Source organism: Bombina bombina, chromosome 4 (genome assembly GCF_027579735.1).
Source record: "Bombina bombina isolate aBomBom1 chromosome 4, aBomBom1.pri, whole genome shotgun sequence".
NCBI classification, from domain to species: Eukaryota; Metazoa; Chordata; class Amphibia; order Anura; family Bombinatoridae; genus Bombina; species Bombina bombina.
Window position 1 is genome coordinate 405481110 of NC_069502.1, and position 24207 is coordinate 405505316.

Below are 24207 nucleotides of genomic sequence, written 5' to 3' on the forward strand. Positions count from 1 at the left end.
ACACAGTTTGCAGCGTCGCGCTCTGCCTTACCCTCCACACACGCTGATACGGCACTATGGAGCTCCAAGGGGGGGATGACGTCACCTTGATATCCCGGATGTGCTACTGAGAAAGCACTGCTCGTCTTTCAGTGCCAATAATTGTATATGAAACATAGAAGACTCAGGCACATTCCGGGTAAAAGGGCAAAAAAGAGCTTTATTATACAAATATAAAAGCAGGCAATAGCATAGTCCAATGTATCCACACTGACACAGCTATAAGTACTATCACACAGTGAATAAGGACTGCTGGAATCCTGTGGCAGACATGTTTCGTGCTAGGATAGCACTTGTTCACTGCTTACAGGATACCCAGACTCCTCTCTTCCTTAAATAGGGATTTTCTTAAAGGTGTATATACCCCATTAATTATGTCCTTATTACTAAAATATTTATACATGCTGATCAACTGGTATTTGGCTCATTATCTAGTTATATCATTCTCAAATTTCTCATATATTGATTAATGTTAATACATACTGTTGCAATTATTTTTATATTTATATCTGCTACATAGCTGTAAATATATAAAAAACAAAGATCCTTAGTATTTCTACTAAATATGACATACATTAGGTCTCCATTTATATCCCCCATTTGTCTCAATAGGTATCCAATGTTCACACATATATATATATATATATATATATAATGAACAACCTTAGGGAATGTAAAAAAACTCAATCAACGTTGTATATATTTAAACACATAGATCAATATCCCTCCTGAAGTTTAAACCATAAGGGATAGAGGTATTTGCTGTAAAAATCCACATTACATTTAATAAAAATATATTTCATATCTGAGTACATTACTTTAATACAGTTTGAGTGCATGAAATCATATACAGTTGTATGCAAAAGTTTAGGCACCCCTGACAATTTCCATGGTTTTCAATTATAAATAATTGGCTGTTTGGATCAGTAATTTCATTTTGATCTATCAAATAAATGAAGGACACAGTAAAAATTCAGTACTGAAATGAGGTTTATTGGATTGACAGAAAATGTGCAATCAAAATAAAATTAGACAGGTGCATACATTTGGGCACCCTTGTCATTTTGTTGATTTGAATACCTTTAACTACCTAGCACTGATTAATTGGAACACAAAATTGGTTTGGTGAGCCCAATAAGCCTTCAACTTCATAGACAGGTGTATCCAATCATGAGAAAAGGTTTTAAGGTGACCAATTGCAAGTTGTTCTCTATGACTCTCCTCTGAAGAGTGGCAACATGGTGGCCTCAAAACAACTCTCAAATGACCTGAAAACAAAGATTGTTCAACATTATGGTTTAGAGGAAGGCTACAAAAAGCTATTACATAGATTTAAGCTCTCAGTGTCCACTGTGAGGAACATAGTGAGCATGGTGAGGATATGGAAGACCACAGGCACAGTTCTTGTTAAGGACAGAAGTGGCAGGCCAAGTAAAATATCGGAGAGGCAAAGGATGGTGAGAACAGTCAAAAACAGCCCACAGACCACCTCCAAAGACCTACAACATCATCTTGTTGCAGATGGTGTCACTGTGCAGCGTTAAATTATTCAGCGCACTTTGCACAAGGAGAAGCTGTATGGGAGAGTGATGTGGAACAAGCCTTTTCTGCACACATGTCACAAACAGAGTCACTTGAGGTATGCAAACGCACATTTGGACAAGCCAGCTTCCTTTTGGAAGAAGGTGCTGTGGACTCATGAATCAAAGATTGAGTTATTTGGTCATAGCAAGGGAGTGTTATGCATGTCGGCAAAAGAACACAGCGTTCCAAGACAAACACTTGCTACCCACACAGTAAAATTTGGTGGATGTTCCATCATGCAGTGTGGGGCTGTGTGGCCAGTGCCGGTACTGGGAATCTTGTTGAGGGTCGCATGGATTCCACTGAATATCAGCAGATACTTGAGAATAATGTTGAGGAATCAGTCACAAAGTTGAATTTACCCCAGGGGCTGGATATTTCAACAAGACAATGACCAAAAACACTGCTGGTTCAAATGGGTGGGGCCATTTGAGGGGCGTGGCTTCTTAAAATGGGTGTGACCTTTTCAAGGAGGTGTGGTTTTTCCAAAGGGGCATGGCTTTTCAAAGGGGCGGGGTCTTGTGCACCACCATCCTAAAAATTCACCAGCCGCCACTGCCTAGTTATGTGAGTGGAGAAATCCTTACCATTGTGTGCAGCTGTTTTGGGGAATAACCATATTCACTGGAGAATTGGTGACTGTTTCCTTTTTGAAAAAGTAACATTGTTGCTAAACTGTTGCTTACAATACACGCAGCACTTTGGAAGTAAGCTTATTGCTTTTGTCTGCACACAGCATTACATATATGCACATTGGTATACTGGACTATACACCTGCTACAGATTTAACATTGTTTGTGCATATGACAGCTATGGAAGCCTTTGCTGTGTTGAAAAAGTGTGCATTCTACCATCCATTAAGCTTGCTTTGTTGCTTCAAAAGGAACTTTTTTTTTTCTAGATATACCAACTATCATTTGTAGTTATCATTGGATAACTTTATCTTTACAGTGGATTGATTCATGGACAAAATTAAGTGCAAACCCCATCTCTGATTATAATATTTAAGTACATTGTCTTGAACACCTAGCAAATAATGTTTAATTACTAAGCATATTGTTTAAATGTTGTTCAGGTATACTCTGATACCTATTTACATATGCTGTATGCAAAGGGGCAATTAAAAAAAAAACTGCATAGATCCTTTTTCTATCCATGGCAGCAATTCCCTTCCTTAAAGTTGGGGCTGTCCTCTGGTAAGGTGTTGCAAAGTTTTGTTGATTATTCCTTTCTCCTATGAAAATTTAGTGACGTCACAGTACTGCTTTTAAATGAGAAGTCTGCATTTATTGTATATAGGTATAGTATTGTAAACTTTAAAATATGGTTGATCACAATATTACATTGATTCAGTAAAGGATAGTGTTGTCCAGTTTCTTTTGTGAGAGAGTGTCTCTATATTGGATTATTTGCCATTAAGACATTGCAAAAATCCTTAAGCTAAATCAATAAAAAGTTAAGAGTGCTTGATTCCCTGTCTTTTTTTATGCTAAGTGGATCTCACTATAATTTTCTTTCTTTAAAGTTTTTTGAAAAACTATAACAGAACAGGACATTACAAAGAGCACTAGATTATCAGAGGCTACGGCGGCTAACATAAGCTGGAGGGAATCTCAAATAAAGCTATTAAATAATTATTATTTTACTCCTTATAGAATCTGTATATTTTTAGAAAATTTATAATCCAGTCGATGCTATAAATGTAAGCTAGAAATATCAGATTTTGCATGTGGTAATGCTCTAGAGTTATGCAATACTGGAACAAAGTAAATTTTTGGTTAAATAAACATCTACAAAATAAAATACGTATCACATTGTTCCAAGTTTAGTTTTTTTAGCCCTTGTCCACTGTGTTACCAGGGAACGGCTTCTGATAAACTTTACTATTCTGGCGGCTCGTAATCAATTATTACATGAGTGGAAATCTGCTAAGGTTCCCAGTAAAAGTGAATTGTCTAACTTGTTAAAACTGCAAATTGCTATTGAATCACATGACTTTAAATTAAATATTTACTCACACTGTATAGCTTTTATTGCTAAGTGAAAAAATCTTATTATTGCCTGGCCTTTAGCCCTACAATCAATTTATAGAGCCATATAGAAATTCCCCCACTTTGATATTGTTTGTACTTGAAGGAGATATGCCCCAATATTCGTTAGAGCGTGATTGGAGGCCTGAACAGGGAAGATAAGCTGATGCCATAGCTTTCTGGACACGAATAATTGTCTTTTTTTTTTTTCTCTCCATGACCCAGTGGACATGTCTGCAGCATATTATTTTTGTTATCACTGAATGGTATAAGATGAAGATAATCAAGCAGAACTGTTAATTTGTTTTTCCGCTTTTTTTCTTTCTCTTTTTTTGTGTCTTTTTTTCTAAAACTCATCATGTACGGTAATTTTCCAAGGTAAATGTAATATACTTGGTATTGTCTCATTTGTGTTTTTCCTATATTTTGGTGCATACGAATCTACATTGTTTTGTTTGAAAAATCAATAAAAAAAATTGTAAATCTTGTCATATTGTATTGGGGGGAAAAAATGTACACAATAAAAAGCCACCGAAAAAAAAGAAAAAAGAAAATAAGAATAATTAACCTCCAAACAAAATCCATATTAATACTAATTTTGTACATGTTCCTTTACTACTCAAATATATACATCACTATACATTTAATGCAAAAAAACAAACATTTTTACAATCACAACTAAACAAAGTTATTATTTAATTTTTTATTACAAAATGAAACTACAAAATATAAAGGACCGTTGAATACAGTGTACAAATACACAACAAATGTATAGTATAAAAACAATGCAATAGGGAAAGAAAAATTCTGAAAATGTATGGCCCATAATTTTGGGAACCTTATATGTTTATTTGCCAGAAGAGCCCTATAATCAGCACTTTATTGAACTTTATATGGACTTCTATGTGCTTCAAATGGACTCCATATCCCACATGAGGGTGATAATTATGTTCCTAATTTTGTTATTGTTTAGTGCATTTTATTTTCTATTTCTCTGAGATATGTATGTTTCAAGCAGAAAAACAATTTTTCTTTAAAAAAAACAATGCAATAGTACTTGCTCTACATTTTAAATGAGCAGTAGATTTATAACGAAAAGTACCATCATATGACAGCCATCAGCCAATCACAGGTTTGTACTGTATATGTATACACTGGGTACTTTTACACATGGTCAGAAGGAACTGGTGCTTCAGAAACATGATTATATAAAAAGACTGTGCACAATTTAATAATGGAAGTAAATTAGAAAGTTATTTAAAATTGCATGATTCTGCAAAGATTATTTTTGACTTTAGTGTGCCTTTAAGTAATATGATGTAATTTGTGATATTTCTAGTGATGTAACTGATATTTGTAAATCATCTTTGAGCTTAGCTTTTTATGTCCCGGATTTTAGTTGCATTTCCCAAGTTAATAAAATCAATTCCTGGTTTAGTTGGAAAAAAAAAAGTATATTACACTGTGATATTTGTTCTAAACCTAAATACAGACATCAGAATATTCATTTACAATTAAAATGTAAAGTGTTTAGACGTTTAAAACAAAAAACAGAAACAAAAAACACTCAGTCTTATGAAATTGTAAATTGCACACACCATGAATGTATATAATTGGTTAAGGGGAAAAAACTGCATTCAAACATTAGGTACTGTTCTTCAATGTAAATCAATTGGTTACTTTTATTAGTTTTTCTTCTGTAAAGGTTTGTGAACTATGCTTTAAAGCCCAGATTGAAAACCCTCTGAAAGGACAAGGAAAAGGAAAGTTTCATGTTTTATTTTTATTATAATTAGTTTGCATGCTTTAACTATATATCCTTCTTGTATGAATTTTAATACATTTTGGCCTAGATTTGGAGTTTTGCGTTAGAAGGGGTGCGTTAGCTATGCGTGCTTTTTTCTGGCCGCACCTTTTAAATACCGCTGGTATTTAGAGTTCACAGAATGGCTGCGTTAGGCTCCAAAAAAGGAGCGTAGAGCATAATTTACCGCCACTTCAACTCTCGATACCAGCGGTGCTTACGGACGCGGCCAGCTTCAAAAACGTGCTCGTGCACTTTTCCCCCATAGGAAACAATGGGGCAGTTTGAGCTGAAAAAAAACCTAACACCTGCAAAAAAGCAGCGTTCAGCTCCTAACGCGGCCCCATTGTTTCCTATGGGGAAACACTTCCTAAGTCTGCACCTAACACCCTAACATGTACCCCGAGTCTAAACACCCCTAACCTGACATTTATTAACCCCTAATCTGCTGCCCCTGCTATCGCTGACCCCTGCATATTATTAACCCCTAATCTGCCGCTCCGTACACCGCCACCACCTACATTATCCCTATGTACCCCTAATCTGCTGCCCCTAACACCGCCGACCCCTATATTATATTTATTAACCCCTAATCTGCCCCCCACAACGTTGCCGCCAGCTACCTACAATAATTAACCGCTAATCTGCCGATCGCACCTCACCGCTATTATAATAAAGTTATTAACCCCTAATCCACCTCACTCCCGCCTCAATAACCCTATAAGAAATAGTATTAACCCCTAATCTGCCCTCCCTAACATCGCAGACACCTAACTTCAATTATTAACCCCTAATCTGCCGATCGCACCTCACCGCTACTATAATAAATGGATTAACCCCTAAAGCTAAGTCTAACCCTAACACTAACACCCCTCTAAGTTAAATATAATTTAAATCTAACGAAAAAAATTAACTCTTAATAAATAAATTATTCATATTTAAAGCTAAATACTTACCTGTAAAATAAACCCTAATATAGCTACAATATAAATTATAATTATATTGTAGCTAGTTTAGGATTAATATTTATTTTACAGGCAACTTTGTATTTATTTTAACCAGGTACAATAGCTATTAAATAGTTAAGAACTATTTAATAGCTAAAATAGTTAAAATAATTACAAAATTACCTGTAAAATAAATCCTAACCTAAGTTACAATTAAACCTAACACTACACTATCAACAAATTAATTAAATACAATACCTACAAATAACTACAATGAAATAAACTAACTAAAGTACAAAAAATAAAAAAGAACTAAGTTACAAAAAATAAAAATATTTACAAACATTAGAAAAATATTACAACAATTTTAAAGTAATTACACCTACTCTAAGCCCCCTAATAAAATAACAAAGACCCCCAAAATAAAAAAAAATGCCCTACCCTATTCTAAATTAAAAAAGTTCAAAGCTCTTTTACCTTACCAGCCCTGAACAGGGCCCTTTGTGGGGCATGCCCCAAAGAATTCAGCTCTTTTGCCTGTAAAAAAAAAACACATACAATACCCCCCCCAACATTACCACCCACATACCCCTAATCTAACCTAAACCCCCCTTAATTAAACCTAACACTAAGCCCCTGAAGATCTTCCTACCTTATCTTCACCATGCCAGGTTCACCGATCCGTCCTCGCAAGTCTTTATCCAAGCCTCAGAAGTGTTTGATCCAAGCCCAAGCAGGGGGCTGAAGAGTGACGTCCATCCTCGGGCTGAAGTCTGGATCCAAGCGGCGGCTGAAGAAATCCATCATCGGGCTGAAGTCGGAAGTCCATCATCGGGATGAAGTCTTCTATCAAGCAGCATCTTCAATCTTCTTTCTTCCGGAACGGAGCCTTCTTCTTCCCAGCCGACGCGGATCCATCCTCTTCTAACGACGCCTACTAACCGAATGACGGTTCCTTTAAATGACGTCATCCAAGATGGCGTCCGTCGAATTCCAATTGGCTGATAGGATTCTATCAGCCAATCGGAATTAAGGTAGGAAAATTCTGATTGGCTGATGGAATCAGCCAATCAGATTGAGCTCGCATTCTATTGGCTGATCGGAACAGCCAATAGAATGCAAGCTCAATCTGATTGGCTGATTCGACGGACGCCATCTTGGATGACGTCATTTAAAGGAACCGTCATTCGGCTAGTAGGCGTCGTTATAAGAGGATGGATCTGCGTCGGCTGGGAAGAAGATGGCTCCGCTCCGGAAGAAAGAAGATTGAAGATGCTGCTTGATAGAAGGCTTCATCCCGATGATGGGCTTCCGACTTCAGCCCGATGATGGATTTCTTCAGCCGCTGCTTGGATCCAGACTTCAGCCCGAGGATGGACGTCACTCTTCAGCCCCCCGCTTGGGCTTGGATCAACACTTCCGAGGCTTGGATCAAGACTTCCGAGGACGGATCGGTGAACCTGGCATGGTGAAGAAAAGGTAGGAAGATCTTCAGGGGCTTAGTGTTAGGTTTATTTAAGGGGGGTTTGGGTTAGATTAGGGGTATGTGGGTGGTGGGTTGTAATGTTGGGGGGGGTATTGTATGTGTTTTTTTTTACAGGCAAAAGAGCTGAATTCTTTGGGGCATGCCCGCAAAGGGCCCTGTTCAAGGCTGGTAAGGTAAAAGAGCTTTGAACTTTTTTAATTTAGAATAGGGTAGGGCATTTTTTTATTTTGGGGGGCTTTGTTATTTTATTAGGGGGCTTAGAGTAGGTGTAATTAGTTTAAAATTGTTGTAATATTTTTCTAATGTTTGTAAATATTTTTTTATTTTTTGTAACTTAGTTCTTTTTTATTTTTTGTACTTTAGTTAGTTTATTTCATTGTATTTATTTGTAGATATTGTATTTAATTTATTGATAGTGTAGTGTTAGGTTTAATTGTAGATTATTGTAGGTATTTTAATTAATTTATTGATAGTGTAGTGTTAGGTTTAATTGTAACTTAGGTTAGGATTTATTTTACAGGTAATTTTGTAATTATTTTAACTATTTTAGCTATTAAATAGTTCTTAACTATTTAATAGCTATTGTACCTGGTTAAAATAAATACAAAGTTACCTGTAAAATAAATATTAATCCTAAAATAGCTACAATATAATTCTTATTTATATTGTAGCTATATTTGGGTTTATTTTACAGGTAAGTATTTAGATTTAAATAGGAATAATGTATTTAATAAGAGTTAATTTATTTCGTTAGAATAAAATTATATTTAACTTAGGGGGGTGTTAGGGTTAGAATTAGCTTTAGGGGTTAAAACATTTATTAGAGTAGCGGTGAGCTCCGATCGGCAGATTAGGGGTGAATACTTGAAGTTAGGTGTCGGTGATGTTAGGGAGGGCAGATTAGGGGTTAATACTATTTATTATAGGGTTATTGAGGCGGGAGTGAGGCGGATTAGGGGTTAATAACTTTATTATAGTAGCGGTGCGGTCCGCTCGGCAGATTAGGGGTTAATAAGTGTAGGCAGGTGAAGGCGACGTTGAGGGGGGCAGATTTGGGGTTAATAAATATAATATAGGGGTCAGCGGTGTTAGGCGCAGCAGATTAGGGGTACATAGCTATAATGTAGGTGGCAGCGGTGTATGGAGCGGCAGATTAGGGGTTAATAATAATATGCAGGGGTCAGCGATAGCAGGGGCGGCAGATTAGGGGTTAATAAATATAATATAGGGGTCGGCGGTGTTAGGGGCAGCAGATTAGGGGTTCATAGGGATAATGTAGGTGGCAGCGGTGTGCGGTCGGCAGATTAGGGGTTAAAAAATTTTAATAGAGTGGCGGCGATGTGGGGGGACCTCGGTTTAGGGGTACATAGGTAGTTTATGGGTGTTATCCAAAAATATATAAAAATATAATTAGTGCGCCAACGGTCTAGATGTTGCTAACACTATAAATGTGATTATAAAGTGTATATAGAAAAGACAATCAAATAGTGATGGTTGCAAAAATAAAACTAAATAAAATTAAATAAAGTGATTCCTAGGTCAAAACTCAAATAACATTGAATGCTAGTGAATTAATGTGATCTTAACAATATACTCCTTATCATAAAAGGGGTACTAACATTAAAATGCAAAGCAATGGTCATTAGTAGACACAATGATATAGTGTTATCGTCCCAAAAACAAAGTTCTTATGATTATAAATGTCTTTTCACTGTAACCTGACAAACTACAGCTTCTCTAATCCCTGAAACCAGTATTGTGCTTCTCCCCGTGCCACAGACTCTTGGGGAGAATCTGTAATATTATTAGCGATCACTCCTGATTCTACTTATTATTTTCAGATGCAAATGTCAGCGTGAATACGGATTAGAACTGTTACATCCTGAATCGAGTGGATCTTTAGTCAGTCCCATTGTAACACTGACTGCAGCCAAGACCACCAGCGTAGCTGAGACCACCAGCGTAGCTACCTCGATTGGCAGTGACGAGCGGTTTCTTACTACCACAGTGGAGTGGGAGTTAGCTGGACGACTCTGAGGGTCCAGGATGCACTTGTGACACTTTTCAAGTGTCCGTTATCCTGTGAGTATATGATTTTACTTGCACTGCGTGTCCCATCTCATTGGTAATCGCACTATGTTGGCGCCTTTTTTATCTCCTTTTCTGTCTAGTTTATGGGTGTTAGTGTACTTTAGAGCACAGTAGTTAAGAGCTTTATAAACCGGCGTTAGCCCAGAAAGCTCTTAACTACTGTTTTTTTTTTTCTGCGGCTGGAGTTTTGTCGTTAGATTTCTAACGCTCACTTCAGCCACGACTCTAAATACCGGCGTTAGAAAGATCCCATTGAAAAGATTGGATACGCAATTGACGTAAGGGGATCTGCGGTATGGAAAAGTCGCGGCTGCAAAGTGAGCGTTAGACCCTTTCCTGACTAAAGGGCGTTAGGAGCCTCTAACGCTGGTTTTCACGGCTACCGCCCAACTCTAAATCTAGGCGTAAGTTAATTAGCTGGAATGGATTATATCGGAGCAAGCTTAAATACATTTTTCACATGGCACTTCTGTTTTATTGGAATCGGTGCCATAGTGACAAAGGGTAATATCTTAAAAATAAGATGCTTTAAATAATTAGCACACTTTATTTTTGTTCTAGAATGACCCTTTAATAATTAGGTGGCACCAATAGCAAGATAATTAGCAATGGGCACGAAAAATAGTGTCTTTATACCACTTCTTAATGTTAACAATATTGTATTTGTGTAAGTTAAAATTTAGTCCATAAAAGAGGAGTTCAAGGACAACATTTTACTTCTATAACATAAAACAGTAATAATCATAAAAGCAATAAAATAACTAAAAAAAAGAATGCCGAGATACAGCGCTACACTACCCCCAAAAGAGGGTTGTGTTGCTAAAGATGGTGTCCACGACTATAGAAATATATATTAATATGAATATATTGATAAAAAATATATATATATATATATATATATATATATATATATATATATATATATATTATATAAAACGTTAAACCGTTTAAAAAAGGTTAAAAAAGGTTATGGGTGTGAAATACAATTTTAGAAATATTATAAAATTAACAATCGTTTTATTAACATAAAATTACAATTAAAATAGGTATCCAAACTGATGGAATGTCCCATACAATGTTCAAGGAGTACTGGCCCATACAAAATCCAATTAGTAACGTCCCATACAGAAATGTCCAAAAAATGTGTCCAAAAAACAGTAGGTGTCCCCAAAAATATAATCAGTAAAAAGTCCAAAGCTGAGTGTCTAAAAATTATGTGTAAGTGGCAATCCAAATGTGTGTGTGTGTGTATATATATATATATATATATATATATATATATATATATATATATATATATATATATATATATATATATATATATATATATATATATATATATATATATATATATATATATATATATATATATATATATATATGTGATGTGTTGAAAACTCCAATCCAGGTGAAAAAATCAAATAATTGTGAAAAAATATATGAAAAAAGATAAAAAATAAAAATATATGAGTTGTGATCAGCAACCCATATAGGAAAAAAAAATATATATATATATATATATATATATATATATATATATATATATATATATATATATATATAATAATAAGTTGATCTAGTGAAGGTGTACACCTAAAAATGTGTCCTAAAAAATAAACAAAAATAAACAAAAAAGGCTTATGAAAGTCTTATGAAAGTCCTTACAAATTGGTAAAACCTTATGAAGAAAAATGTATGAAAATATGAAAATTATGAAGTGCAATAGTCAAATAATTATGTTCAAATAAACAATATAAGGGTTGTGAATAGCTCCAAATGAATCCAAATGTGAATGTATAAGGTGCTGGGTTGATGTTCCTCTTTCAAAGGGTTATCAATGTATTGGGATATCCTCCTGTACCTAATAAAGTGTACAGAAAATAAACATAGTGCAATAAAATCACCATAAAAAAGCAATATATGTATTCTACTCACCAGATATATTCTGAGCTGCAATACCAGTGTATAGCCAACGCGTTTCGGTCCTCAGGGACCTTTCACATTTGGATTCATTTGGAGCTAAAATAACTAAATTCATCCAAAATAAAAAGTAAAATAAGTGGGACATGGTAAATGATAAATAGAGAAACAATTCCCATTAGTCACTATTTAACTATTAATATTTATTATATTTTGAGCCTATTACTTACAAATTGTATTTGTTGCTGATTAGTGTGATCTAATTAATGTCACATTAAACAAAACACTTCTGGGGTTCTCAATTATATTTAGGGCCAATATATGCAATTATGGCTGATAAACACATCACTTGCCATCAGTTTACAAGACAAACCAATATTGTCTATAGTGAGACAAACCACAGTAGCCACTGGCATTTAGGGTTTCATTAAGAAACGAATGCTGAATATGACCACCGCCAGCAGTATTCGGCTATTTTCAGAGACAAATTTCTTCTTGTGCAACACACTAAGATGTGTTTAAATCCAGATCTTAATATATTGCACTTTCACAAGAAGAAATCAGTCTCCGAAAAAGTGAGCAACCATCTTCTTACACATTTGCATCCAAAACCTCTGAATGAACATGTCTACAAAATACAAGTCCTTGTAGTCACTGCAGATAAGTGGTGAATTGATTGTAACGCTAATGTATTAATTATAAATTATAAATACTGGCATTGTATTATTATTAGTTATTTGTAGAGTGACAACAGATTCCACAGTGCTATAAACAAAGTCATGGTATGCAAGATAACATTTATAGGGATCATACAAAGAGAGAAGCGCTCTACCAGGAACGAACAACAGCTCAGTGGCTTGTTCTATGGCGATTTACCACCCGGAAGCAGCCTCTTTTAGACCAGTGTGCTTTTCACAGAAGAAAACTTTCCTGAAATATATCAGTCTGATCCCGCCAAGTAAGGTCAGTCCAGCCCCGAAATACCAGGCAATTCTCCTCTGAACAAGGAACATGACAACCCCAGACGATCGTTTCGGCCTCCTATGGGCCTCGTCAGTGAGGTGCAGCCACATTCCTCTAAGCACACTGGGCAAGGAGTCCACGTCTGGTTTCCCCCATTACCCATAGGGAGACTTCCCCAGGGTCATAATAATTTCCATACAAAGAGAGAAGCGCTCTACCAGGAACGAACAACAGCTCAGTGGCTTGTTCTATGGCGATTTACCACCCGGAAGCAGCCTCTTTTAGACCAGTGTGCTTTTCACAGAAGAAAACTTTCCTGAAATATATCAGTCTGATCCCGCCAAGTAAGGTCAGTCCAGCCCCGAAATACCAGGCAATTCTCCTCTGAACAAGGAACATGACAACCCCAGACGATCGTTTCGGCCTCCTATGGGCCTCGTCAGTGAGGTGCAGCCACATTCCTCTTAAGCACACTGGGCAAGGAGTCCACGTCTGGTTTCCCCCATCACCCATAGGGAGACTTCCCCAGGGTCATAATAATTTGCATACAAAGAGAGAAGCGCTCTACCAGGAACGAACAACAGCTCAGTGGCTTGTTCTATGGCGATTTACCACCCGGAAGCAGCCTCTTTTAGACCAGTGGGCTTTTCACAGAAGAAAACTTTCCTGAAATATATCAGTCTGATCCCGCCAAGTAAGGTCAGTCCAGCCCCGAAATACCAGGCAATTCTCCTCTGAACAAGGAACATGACAACCCCAGACGATCGTTTCGGCCTCCTATGGGCCTCGTCAGTGAGGTGCAGCCACATTCCTCTAAGCACACTGGGCAAGGAGTCCACGTCTGGTTTCCCCCATCACCCATAGGGAGACTTTCCCAGGGTCATAATAATTTGCATACAAAGAGAGAAGCGCTCTATCAGGAACGAACAACAGCTCAGTGGCTTGTTCTATGGCGATTTACCACCCGGAAGCAGCCTCTTTTAGACCAGTGTGCTTTTCACAGAAGAAAACTTTCCTGAAATATATCAGTCTGATCCCGCCAAGTAAGGTCAGTCCAGCCCCGAAATACCAGGCAATTCTCCTCTGAACAAGGAACATGACAACCCCAGACGATCGTTTCGGCCTCCTATGGGCCTCGTCAGTGAGGTGCAGCCACATTCCTCTAAGCACACTGGGCAAGGAGTCCACGTCTGGTTTCCCCCATCACCCATAGGGAGACTTCCCCAGGGTCATAATAATTTGCATACAAAGAGAGAAGCGCTCTACCAGGAACGAACAACAGCTCAGTGGCTTGTTCTATGGCGATTTACCACCCGGAAGCAGCCTCTTTTAGACCAGTGTGCTTTTCACAGAAGAAAACTTTCCTGAAATATATCAGTCTGATCCCGCCAAGTAAGGTCAGTCCAGCCCCGAAATACCAGGCAATTCTCCTCTGAACAAGGAACATGACAACCCCAGACGATCGTTTCGGCCTCCTATGGGCCTCGTCAGTGAGGTGCAGCCACATTCCTCTAAGCACACTGGGCAAGGAGTCCACGTCTGGTTTCCCCCATCACCCATAGGGAGACTTCCCCAGTCTAAAAGAGGCTGCCTCCGGGTGGTAAATCGCCATAGAACAAGCCACTGAGCTGTTGTTCGTTCCTGGTAGAGCGCTTCTCTCTTTGTATGGAAATTATTATGACCCTGGGGAAGTCTCCCTATGGGTGATGGGGGAAACCAGACGTGGACTCCTTGCCCAGTGTGCTTAGAGGAATGTGGCTGCACCTCACTGACGAGGCCCATAGGAGGCCGAAACAATCGTCTGGGGTTGTCATGTTCCTTGTTCAGAGGAGAATTGCCTGGTATTTCGGGGCTGGACTGACCTTACTTGGCGGGATCAGACTGATATACTACAGGAAAGTTTTCTTCTGTGAAAAGCACACTGGTCTAAAAGAGGCTGCCTCCGGGTGGTAAATCGCCATAGAACAAGCCACTGAGCTGTTGTTCGTTCCTGGTAGAGCGCTTCTCTCTTTGTATGGAAATTATTATGACCCTGGGGAAGTCTCCCTATGGGTGATGGGGGAAACCAGACGTGGACTCCTTGCCCAGTGTGCTTAGAGGAATGTGGCTGCACCTCACTGACGAGGCCCATAGGAGGCCGAAACGATCGTCTGGGGTTGTCATGTTCCTTGTTCAGAGGAGAATTGCCTGGTATTTCGGGGCTGGACTGACCTTACTTGGCGGGATCAGACTGATATACTACAGGAAAGTTTTCTTCTGTGAAAAGCACACTGGTCTAAAAGAGGCTGCCTCCGGGTGGTAAATCGCCATAGAACAAGCCACTGAGCTGTTGTTCGTTCCTGGTAGAGCGCTTCTCTCTTTGTATGGAATTTTATAGGGATCAAGTGGGTAGAGGGCCCTGCCGAGAGTTGCACTGTTGTAGGCAGCTCTAATGAAGGTGATCTGCAAAACAGCTGAACTCATGGGCTTACATGCTAAGGGGATAACAAAGGAGGAGATGAACTAGGGTTAGGAAAGGTTAGTGTATATTATAAGCATCCCTGAACAGTAGAGTCTTTAGGGAGCACTTTGAAACTTTTTCAAAACTAGGGAAGCGTCTTGTAAAGCGAGGCAGATATGGACCAGTCTGGAGAAGTCCTGTAGATGGGAATGTGAGGAGGTAACTAGGACTAGAGGGAGAGTATCTGGAGACAAGGTCTGAGGTATAGATGGAGCAGTGCCGTTGAGGGCCTTGTATGTTCGAGTCAGAATTTTGTGTTTAATTCTGGAGGCAAGAGGAAGCCAGGGAAGTGATTGGCAGAGAGGTGCAGAAGATGCAGAGCGACGTGTAATAATAATAATGATTAAAATAATTAATTTATCCATATACTGTTTGGTATTATCAATCCATGTGTAGAATCTGTTTAAAACAGTATATAAATATCTATTAGCTCTGAAGAATCCGATTGGACAGCAAAATGCATCAGGACACACCCCCATGATACCTCCAACAGTCATGCATGCATGAACCGAATACAACCTTGCCACAGCTGCTGAGCAAAGCAAATAGTCTACCCGGGAGACACAGATACTGATTGGTCCTTTTGTGAATATTCCCTAGGTGTTTTCTATTGGACATAATACATACAACACTGCTTGATGGATTTTTAGCTAATGGATATTTATTTACTGTTTTATACGAATTCTAGACATGGATTGATAATATAAAAGGGTGTATGGATGAATGAATTGATTTCATTATTATTTTGTATTGCTGTTTTTATGTTAAAAAGTGTCTTCTCTTTAATATATTTTATTGGGAGAAAAATAACATTTAGAGGGTATCAAAAATAGATCATTCACATTTTGTGTCTTGATTATCATTGATACTACATTTGAAATATTTATTTAATATTTGCCATATACCCTTGCAGTCTTCTCCACAGAAATGTTTTCCAGCCCGGTGGCTTTTTGAAGCAGCTGGATAGCATTATGAAGTAGTTCGATGGGGCAGTGTAATATTCTCTAATATTATTGTTATATATTTACATAACAATATTTTTATTTGATGGAATTATGAATATTAATAATCAATCATAAAATTATTGTCAGCTATATCTATATATATATATTAATATAGCTGAATCTGGTCAATACACTCCAGTAAGATGTTAAATCTCTGTAGTGTATTCTAAAATGCTATTGAGATATCTAGAAATTATGCCGATTAAATATAAATTTTTATTTATTTGGGGGCGGAGCCAACCGCCAAAGCAGCAAGTAGCACCATGACAGAGCTCCTGGAACTTAATCTTTATAATTTACTTTTGGACACCCTGAGAATTCCTGAATTTTCACAATTTGTTCCTAGCGCAGTCTACAACATGGATTGCTTATTTTGAGACTGAGATAGTGTATAAAAGAAACGCTGCCGACACTGAGGCCTACCTTGTAGCTGAAGCCGCTGCAACGAGTGCATACGCACCAGTTAAACTGACAGAGAAATACCGCCGCCACTACTATGAGGAAACAAATCCTATTTGCCCTACGAGCCTTGTCCCGTTCTTTGGATTCCCATCAGCTGACCCTCCTATCTGAACTGAAAACAGTTATGGCTCCGTTTCAGGGTGCAATTCCTACGGAGAAAGTTATCTGTGGGACCGACAGGCCTGTTCCAGACTCATCACTCTGCCGCACAGATTTAGCCCTAGTTTCTGTGGAGCGGCGCAAACCAAACATAGAGGACATGGGGCCACAGATATCGGAACGAAACTTCACATACCCTTTGATCACGCGGACACAGCTGATGGATATGCCTGGCTCGCAGCCGACGAGTGTGGTGATGGTTGTCCCATCAGAAGATCCACCTACAGATGCCGAGGCCAAACTAGGAAGAAAAGACACACAGGGCACTGATATAACAGGAGTGCTTAGAGACTGCACTACACTGCCAGCATTGACATCGGAACCAAAGGCGGACCTAAAGCCTCCATTGACTCAGCCCCTAGTGCCAAGGAGTACCGAGCAAGAAACCACAGAGCACCTATCTGAGCAAGATGTTCATCCTCATGCATTGGAGACAGCTTTGAAAACCAAGCCCTTCCCGGGCCTGCCGGATGCAGCTGGAGAGATTTTACACCTGACCGCTCAGGGACACAAGAGTGACAGCCTTACTGAGGCCATACCCACATCATTCTATCGCACAGGAGAGCAGTGGCTTGAGCGGAGCCTCTCACATCTCTCAGTTGCAACCGGAACAGCTGGCTGTTATGCGGTTCAGAAGAAAGCCCTCTCTGTATACAGCATACAAGCTCTCATTGCCAAGGGTCCGTTCCTGATATCTTCTCCTATATCCAGTCCTGTTACGGGCAGGTTACTTCTCCCCACTGGGTTAGCCGTATATCAGAAGTCATGGGACTGCCTTGGGGTAGGTTGACCGAAGGAGGGTTCCTATAACAGCTGATAGAGCCATTCACAGTGAAAGGACCGTTTTTCTTTCTCAGTTTATGTTACAACACACTGTGTCTTTTTTGTGCATATTTTATTAACCCTTATTTTGGGGTGTTCTCTCTTTAGATTGTTCTTAAGTAACCCTAACCCTATTGCTGATACTTATTGTCTATGTGTTTGAAGATCTACCTTGCATCATATTGTGTCTCTGTAGGACATATCTTGTTAACCCTTAACTTGGGGTGTTCTCCCCTTAGGTTGTTATTAAGTAATCCTAACCCCACTACCACTACTTTTTGCTTATCTGGTTGGGGATATATCTACACTAGGGCATTATTTTTTAGGGGCTAATATGTTACAGCTGCTCTTATTTTATCTATCTTATTCTTAGCTCTCAAGCCCATCCATTATGCTCAGAGGCACCTTATCTAACACTTTTGGGTCAACCATCTCTTATAGCTTGCTAGGTCACAATTGTTACCCCTCAATCATCACTACTATAGTACTGAGATTTACCTTAAAGTGCTACTCCTCTCAGCATATCATTTATCCCACTTGGTTAGCTCCTTTTTAAACTTGGGACCCAGGGATAAGAGGGACAACACTCATATTGGACTCCTTGCACACTGCACTACAGACCATCATTTAAGGGAATGATAACACTAGGTGGAAATATACCATTAGCTAACATCTATAATGTTAAAATGAATCTCCATCACTGGTCTGGATAGCTATAACTATGGTTCTAAATGTTGTGGAACTTACTGTAACCAGCCACTACTATATTTTGCTCATCTATAGCTCACATTAGACTACACTCCCTCCAGTAATTTGTCCCTTAGAGCTTGTATTAGCTGGAGGCGATGCTGAGAGGGTAAGACATACCTAGTTTCACATATATATATGGTGTTTTAGAGACCCTATGTATAAGCAATATTGGCACCATTGAAACAAGCAGGTATATTATTGGCTTAAGCATGTATGCAGGTACTGTTCCCTATAAATCATAGTATTTGAGGTATACCACATGCCTAAACATTTATCACTCGTTAGGTTTTATACCTCCCCACTTTCCCTGGAGATGCACTGCTTATTGTTATATTGTTGTTAGTATATTGCAGCATCTATCTCTTCCATTCCACATAGCTGGGCAGCATATCCCTTTTTCTTTCATGTAATTAGCAAGAGTCCATGAGCTAGTGACGTATGGGATATACATTCCTACCAGGAGGGGCAAAGTTTCCCAAACCTTAAAATGCCTATAAATACACCCCTCACCACACCCACAATTCAGTTTTACAAACTTTGCCTCCTATGGAGGTGGTGAAGTAAGTTTGTGCTAGATTCTACGTTGATATGCGCTCCGCAGCAGGTTGGAGCCCGGTTTTCCTCTCAGCGTGCAGTGAATGTCAGAGGGATGTGAGGAGAGTATTGCCTGTTTGAATTCAATGATCTCCTTCTACGGGGTCTATTTCATAGGTTCTCTGTTATCGGTCGTAGAGATTCATCTCTTACCTCCCTTTTCAGATCGACGATATACTCTTATAAATATACCATTACCTCTGCTGATTTTCGTTTCAGTACTGGTTTGGCTTTCTACAAACATGTAGATGAGTGTCCTGGGGTAAGTAAGTCTTATTTTCTGTGACACTCTAAGCTATGGTTGGGCACTTTTTTTAAAGTTCTAAATATATGTATTCAAACATTTATTTGCCTTGACTCAGGATGTTCAACATTCCTTATTTTCAGACAGTCAGTTTCATATTTGGGATAATGCATTTGAATCAAATATTTTTCTTACCTTAAAGATTTGACTTTTTTCCCTGTGGGCTGTTAGGCCCGCGGGGGCTGAAAATGCTTCATTTTATTGCGTCATTCTTGGCGCGGACTTTTTTGGCGCAAAAAATATTTTCTGTTTCCGGCGTCATACGTGTCGCCGGAAGTTGCGTCATTTTTTACGTTCTTTTGCGCCAAAAAATGTCGGCGTTCCGGACGTGGCGTCATTTTTGGCGCCAAAAGCATTTAGGCGCCAAATAATGTGGGCGTCTTATTTGGCGCTAAAAAAAAAATATGGGCGTCGCTTTTGTTCCACATTATTTATTGCTTCTGGTTGCTAGAAGCTTGTTCACTGGCATTTTTTCCCATTCCTGAAACTGTCATTTAAGGAATTTGATCAATTTTGCTTTATATGTTGTTTTTTCTCTTACATATTGCAAGATGTCTCACGTTGCATCTGAGTCAGAAGATACTTCAGGAAAATCGCTGTCTGGTGCTGGAACTACCAAAGCTAAGTGTATCTGCTGTAAACTTTTGGTAGCTGTTCCTCCAGCTGTTGTTTGTATTAATTGTCATGACAAACTTGTTAATGCAGATAATATTTCCTTTAGTAATGTACCATTACCTGTTGCAGTTCCATCAACATCTAATGTTCAGAGTGTTCCTGATAACATAAGAGATTTTGTTTCTGAATCCATCAAGAAGGCTATGTCTGTTATTCCTCCTTCTAGTAAACATAAAAAATATTTTAAAACTTCTCTTTATACAGATGAATTTTTAAATGAACATCATCATTCTGATTCTAATGACTCTTCTGGTTCAGAGGATTCTGTCTCAGAGATTGATGCTGATAAATCTTCATATTTATTTAAAATGGAATTTATTCGTTCTTTACTTAAAGAAGTACTAATTGCTTTAGAAATTGAGGATTCTGGTCCTCTTGATACTAAATCTAAACGTTTAGATAAGGTCTTTAGATCTCCTGTGGTTATTCCAGAAGTTTTTCCTGTTCCTGGTGCTATTTCTGAAGTAATTTCCAGAGAATGGAATAATTTGGGTAATTCATTTACTCCTTCTAAACGTTTTAAGCAATTATATCCTGTGCCGTCTGACAGATTAGAATTTTGGGACAAAATCCCTAGAGTTGATGGGGCTATTTCTACCCTTGCTAAACGTACTACTATTCCTACGTCAGATGGTACTTCGTTTAAGGATCCTTTAGATAGGAAAATTGAATCCTTTCTAAGAAAAGCTTATCTGTGTTCAGGTAATCTTCTTAGACCTGCTATATCATTGGCTGATGTTGCTGCAGCTTCAACTTTTTGGTTGGAAACTTTAGCGCAACAAGTAACAGATCATGATTCTCATAATATTATTATTCTTCTTCAACATGCTAATAATTTTATCTGTGATGCCATTTTTGATATTATCAGGGTTGATGTCAGGTTTATGTCTCTAGCTATTTTAGCTAGAAGAGCTTTATGGCTTAAAACTTGGAATGCTGATATGGCTTCTAAATCAACTCTACTTTCCATTTCTTTCCAGGGTAACAAATTATTTGGTTCTCAGTTGGATTCTATTATCTCAACTGTTACTGGTGGGAAAGGAACTTTTTTACCACAGGATAAAAAATCTAAGGGTAAAAACAGGGCTAATAATCGTTTTCGTTTCAACAAAGAACAAAAGCCTGATCCTTCATCCTCAGGAGCAGTTTCAGTTTGGAAACCATCTCCAGTCTGGAATAAATCCGAGCCTTCTAGAAAAGCAAAGCCAGCTTCTAAGTCCACATGAAGGTGCGGCCCTCATTCCAGCTCAGCTGGTAGGGGGCAGGTTACGTTTTTTCAAAGAAATTTGGATCAATTCTGTTCACAATCTTTGGATTCAGAACATTGTTTCAGAAGGGTACAGAATTGGTTTCAAGATGAGACCTCCTGCAAAGAGATTTTTTCTTTCCCGTGTCCCAGTAAATCCAGTGAAAGCTCAAGCATTTCTGAAATGTGTTTCAGATCTAGAGTTGGCTGGAGTAATTATGCCAGTTCCAGTTCTGGAACAGGGGATGGGGTTTTATTGAAATCTCTTCATTGTACCAAAGAAGGAGAATTCCTTCAGACCAGTTCTGGATTTAAAAATATTGAATCGTTATGTAAGGATACCAACGTTCAAAATGGTAACTGTAAGGACTATCTTGCCTTTTGTTCAGCAAGGGCATTATATGTCCACAATAGATTTACAGGATGCATATCTGCATATTCCGATTCATCCAGATCATTATCAGTTCCTGAGATTCTCTTTTCTGGACAAGCATTACCAGTTTGTGGCTCTGCCGTTTGGCCTAGCTACAGCTCCAAGAATTTTTACAAAGGTTCTCGGTGCCCTTCTGTCTGTAATCAGAGAACAGGGTATTGTGGTATTTCCTTATTTGGACGATATCTTGGTACTTGCTCAGTCTTTACATTTAGCAGAATCTCATACAAATCGACTTGTGTTGTTTCTTCAAGATCATGGTTGGAGGATCAATTCACTAAAAAGTTCATTGATTCCTCAGACAAGGGTAACCTTTCTGGGTTTCCAGATAGATTCAGTGTCCATGACTCTGTCTTTGACAGACAAGAGACGTCTAAAATTGATTTCAGCTTGTCGAAACCTTCAGTCACAATCATTCCCTTCGGTAGCCTTATGCATGGAAATTCTAGGTCTTATGACTGCTGCATCGGACGCGATCCCCTTTGCTCGTTTTCACATGCGACCTCTTCAGCTCTGTATGCTGAATCAATGGTGCAGGGATTACACAAAGATATCTCAATTAATATCTTTAAAACCGATTGTACGACACTCTCTAACGTGGTCGACAGATCACCATCGTTTAATTCAGGGGGCTTCTTTTGTGCTTCCGACCTGGACTGTAATTTCAACAGATGCAAGTCTCACAGGTTGGGGAGCTGTGTGGGGATCTCTGACGGCACAAGGAGTTTGGGAATCTCAGGAGGTGAGATTACCGATCAATATTTTGGAACTCCGTGCAATTTTCAGAGCTCTTCAGTCTTGGCCTCTTCTGCAGAGAGAATCGTTCATTTGTTTTCAGACAGACAATGTCACAACTGTGGCATACATCAATCATCAAGGAGGGACTCACAGTCCTCTGGCTATGAAAGAAGTATCTCGAATTCTGGTTTGGGCGGAATCCAGCTCCTGTCTAATCTCTGCGGTTCATATCCCAGGTATAGACAATTGGGAAGCGGATTATGTCAGTCGCCAAACGTTGCATCCGGGCGAATGGTCTCTTCACCCAGAGGTATTTCTTCAGATTGTTCAAATGTGGGAGCTTCCAGAAATAGATCTGATGGCGTCTCATCTAAACAAGAAACTTCCCAGGTATCTGTCCAGATCCCGGGATCCTCAGGCGGAAGCAGTGGATGCATTATCACTTCCTTGGAAGTATCATCCTGCCTATATCTTTCCGCCTCTAGTTCTTCTTCCAAGAGTAATCTCCAAGATTCTGAAGGAATGCTCGTTTGTTCTGCTGATAGCTCCGGCATGGCCTCACAGGTTTTGGTATGCGGATCTTGTCCGGATGGCCTCTTGCCATCCGTGGACTCTTCCGCTAAGACCAGACCTTCTGTCGCAAGGTCCTTTTTTCCATCAGGATCTCAAATCCTTAAATTTAAAGGTATGGAGATTGAACGCTTGATTCTTGGTCAAAGAGGTTTCTCTGACTCTGTGATTAATACTATGTTACAGGCTCGTAAATCTGTATCCAGAGAGATATATTATAGAGTCTGGAAGACTTATATTTCTTGGTGTCTTTCTCATCATTTTTCTTGGCATTCTTTTAGAATTCCGAGAATTTTACAGTTTCTTCAGGATGGTTTAGATAAAGGTTTATCCGCAAGTTCTTTGAAAGGACAAATCTCTGCTCTTTCTGTTCTTTTCACAGAAAGATTGCTAATCTTCCTGATATTCATTGTTTTGTACAAGCTTTGGTTCGTATAAAACCTGTCATTAAGTCAATTTCTCCTCCTTGGAGTTTGAATTTGGTTCTGGGGGCTCTTCAAGCTCCTCCGTTTGAACCTATGCATTCATTGGACATTAAATTACTTTCTTGGAAAGTTTTGTTCCTTTTGGCGATCTCTTCTGTCAGAAGAGTCTCTGAATTATCTGCTCTTTCTTGTGAGTCTCCTTTTCTGATTTTTCATCAGGATAAGGCGGTGTTGCGAATTTCTTTTGAATTTTTACCTAAGGTTGTGAATTCCAACAACATTAGTAGAGAAATTGTGGTTCCTTCATTATGTCCTAATCCTAAGAATTCTAAGGAGAAAGCGTTGCATTCTTTGGATGTTGTTAGAGCTTTGAAATATTATGTTGAAGCTACTAAGTCTTTCCGAAAGACTTCTAGTCTATTTGTTATCTTTTCCGGTTCTAGAAAAGGCTAGAAAGCTTCTGCCATTTCTTTGGCATCTTGGTTGAAATCTTTAATTCATCATGCATATGTCGAGTCGGGTAAAACTCCGCCTCAAAGGATTACAGCTCATTCTACTAGGTCAGTTTCTACTTCCTGGGTGTTTAGGAATGAAGCTTCGGTTGATCAGATTTGCAAAGCAGCAACTTGGTCCTCTTTGCATACTTTTACTAAATTCTACC